This window comes from Ascaphus truei, chromosome 6 (genome assembly GCF_040206685.1).
Source record: "Ascaphus truei isolate aAscTru1 chromosome 6, aAscTru1.hap1, whole genome shotgun sequence".
In the NCBI taxonomy this organism is placed as follows: Eukaryota; Metazoa; Chordata; class Amphibia; order Anura; family Ascaphidae; genus Ascaphus; species Ascaphus truei.
Genome location: NC_134488.1, coordinates 66,983,237 through 66,986,221, shown reverse-complemented (window position 1 = coordinate 66,986,221; position 2,985 = coordinate 66,983,237).

Below are 2,985 nucleotides of genomic sequence, written 5' to 3'. Positions count from 1 at the left end.
ATATTCATTAGCAGTGTATAGATACTCATCATTATACAGCACACCGTGTACATTAGCAGAGGCTGGGCATGTGTACAGATACTCAGCGTCATTATACGGTGCAGTGTGTTTGTGCAGAAGGGAGAGGCCATGTTCTGATGTTTGCCATGCATTGTATAATGTATTGTTCACATGGGATTGCCGGAGACTCAGCAGTCATTGCCCGGGGATGGGCCCTGTCCCTGACTACGCCTGCCCTGGCCTTCTGTGGCATCACGAGACAGGACTGCAACTGGGTCAGTTTGGGATGCAGCAGTAGGGGGGGGGGGGTTGGAGGCCACATGGGGCAAGTAAGGGTAGGAGGGCCAGGGCTCTGCATATCATACAGATTAGCATCACTGCATTTGGCACCCATATACATTGCTCTGTATATAGCACATATTGTGCATTGCACTGCATATAGGACAGATAACTGGCACATGTACTGTGTACTTGGATACACATGCATTGTCCTGGATATAGCACAGATACACGTCTGTGTGCACAGCAGTAGTGGGTGTACCCGTGTCCTCCTGCGATGAGATTTGTGGGGCGCGCCCAGGCTTCGGGCTTCCCGCCAGATACGGTTATATTTATCCTGTGAGATTACAAGCCATTAACCCCTCCACTGCTGGGGTGACCAGCAGAGCAAAGAGAGACCTGCAGGGGGGACACTATCCTGTCACATGTCACTCTGTGGGTCTCACTCACTGGGGGAGGGCAGCCATGCGCATGTGGGGACAGCCTCACCATAAACTGTGAGTCTAAAGGAGCCAACATCTGGCTCCCTCACATGATGAGTACCACTGCTACCTATTGACCCCCTGTTATACCCAGCAGGTGGGTCCTGCCCACAGACAGGGGGATCCCTGCTGGTGTAAGTAGGTTACAAGTCAGTGGGAGTTGAGTAGTAATCTCCTGGTATAAGGCACCGCCCTAGCTACATCACAGAAAAGTACTGGGCTAAAAGCCGCAGGGTGAACTTCATTGTGGGGCTGGTTTATTATCCTAGTATTGCACCAGTTTGGCAGCTGGGAGACTTTGAATATCAGCCCTGACTGCAGGCCGGCAGTGGTGAGCGATGGAAGCCCTGTATGGGGTCTTAAAGCAGAAGCATTGGGTGGTTGTGAGTGTACTCACTACTGCCTAATAATGCTGCACGCTATATGTGTTTTTCCCCCCTTGTGATGTGTGAGTGTCGCAGAGGAACCCTTCCCCCAGGCTCTTCTTGGCCCAAAGTCCCTGATTGATCCTTGGGCAATAAGTAACCTGCCCCCCCCCCCCCCCCCCCCCCCAGGGTCTCTGCTCAGGGAAAGGAACCTCTCTCTGTCTCTCTCTCTTCCTCTGGACCTTGATCTCTGCAGTCAATATTTAACAGCACATTGCTAACAGTGACTCACTGCCAGGGCTGCCCTGGGGACCTGGTTTACTGCAGGTTCTGATGCAGGTTATTGGACCAGCACCAGAACTCCCAGTGTCTTCTGCACATCTGACAGGTCTGCTCTCTCATGTAGGGGACAAATAAAGGTATAAAAGGCGAAACAGGCACTCTGGTAGTGAAATATCTCCTCTCCCCACAGCCTGACTGGGGCAGGTGGGGGGCTAAGGCTGCACAGCTCTCCCCCACAACCGAAAAACATTAAACCCAGCCTCCGAGTGTCAGCTGCCTGCTGACACCACACGTCCTGAGTGCGCACAATGTGTGTGCTGCTACCCTGGGGGGGTGGGGGGGAGGAAAATACCTACTCCTACCTCACCTTGTATATCTAGAACAGGCTGGCTCTACAGGGGTGGCAGAGAGACACAGAGAGACACCTGAGGGGCAGGAGAGAAGCAGTGAGACAGGTGAAGGCTAACATAGTGAGAGACCAGCTTCAGGTGATAAGCATGAGAGCCGCCCCTCTCACAGTCTCCTGCCCCACCGCCACCTCAGGCTCTCTGATACAGTTCAGCTCATTCCTTGGGACATGTCTGAGCAGACAGGAAAGTCCCAGCATGCTCAGGGGGTGCGCCTGTTGATAAGAGAGCAGGCGGGTGATGTGGCAAACGTTCTGAGTCCGGTGTCACACCCTAACCTGAGCCAGGGGGTACCCGCTGGACGAGAGAACCCCCACACCTAAGGGTGGGTCAACACCCTGGGCAAAAGAACCCTCACCCCCAAAAGACCTGTCACAGTGCGACCTCCCCCAGCAGTGCCCTGTGCCAGTGTGAGCTTCTCCTGGCAGTGCCCTGTGCCAGTGTGAGCTTCTCCTGGCAGTGCCCTGTGCCAGTGTGAGCTTCTCCTGGCAGTGCCCTGTGACAGTGTGAGCTTCTCCTGGCAGTGCCCTGTGCCAGTGTGACCTCCCCCAGCAGTGCCCTGTGCCAGTGTGAGCATCTAATGGCAGTGCCCTGTGTCAGTGTGATCTTCTCCTGGCAGTGCCCTGTGTCAATGTGAGCTTCTCCTGGCAGTGCCCTGTGCCAGTGTGAGCTTCTCCTGGCAGCGCCGTGTGCCAGTGTGAGCTTCTCCTGGCAGTGCCCTGTGCCAGTGTGAGCTTCTCCTGGCAGTGCCCTGTGACAGTATGAGCTTCTCCTGGCAGCGCCCTGTGACAGTGTGAGCTTCTCCTGGCAGTGCCCTGTGCCAGTGTGAGCTTCTCCTGGCAGTGCCCTGTGACAGTGTGAGCTTCTCCTGGCAGTGCCCTGTGACAGTGTGAGCTGCTCCTGGCTGTGCCCTGTGTCAGTGTGAGCTTCTCCTGGCAGTGCCCTGTGTCAGTGTGAGCTTCTCCTGCAGTGCCCTGTGCCAGTGTGAGCTTCTCCTGGCAGTGCCATGTGCCAGTGTGAGCTTCTCCTGGCAGTGCCCTGTGACAGTGTGAGCTTCTCCTGGCAGTGCCCTGTGCCAGTGTGAGCTTCTCCTGGCAGTGCCCTGTGTCAGTGTGAGCTTCTCCTGGTAGTGCCCTGTGACAGTGTGAGCTTCTCCTGGCAGTGCCCTGT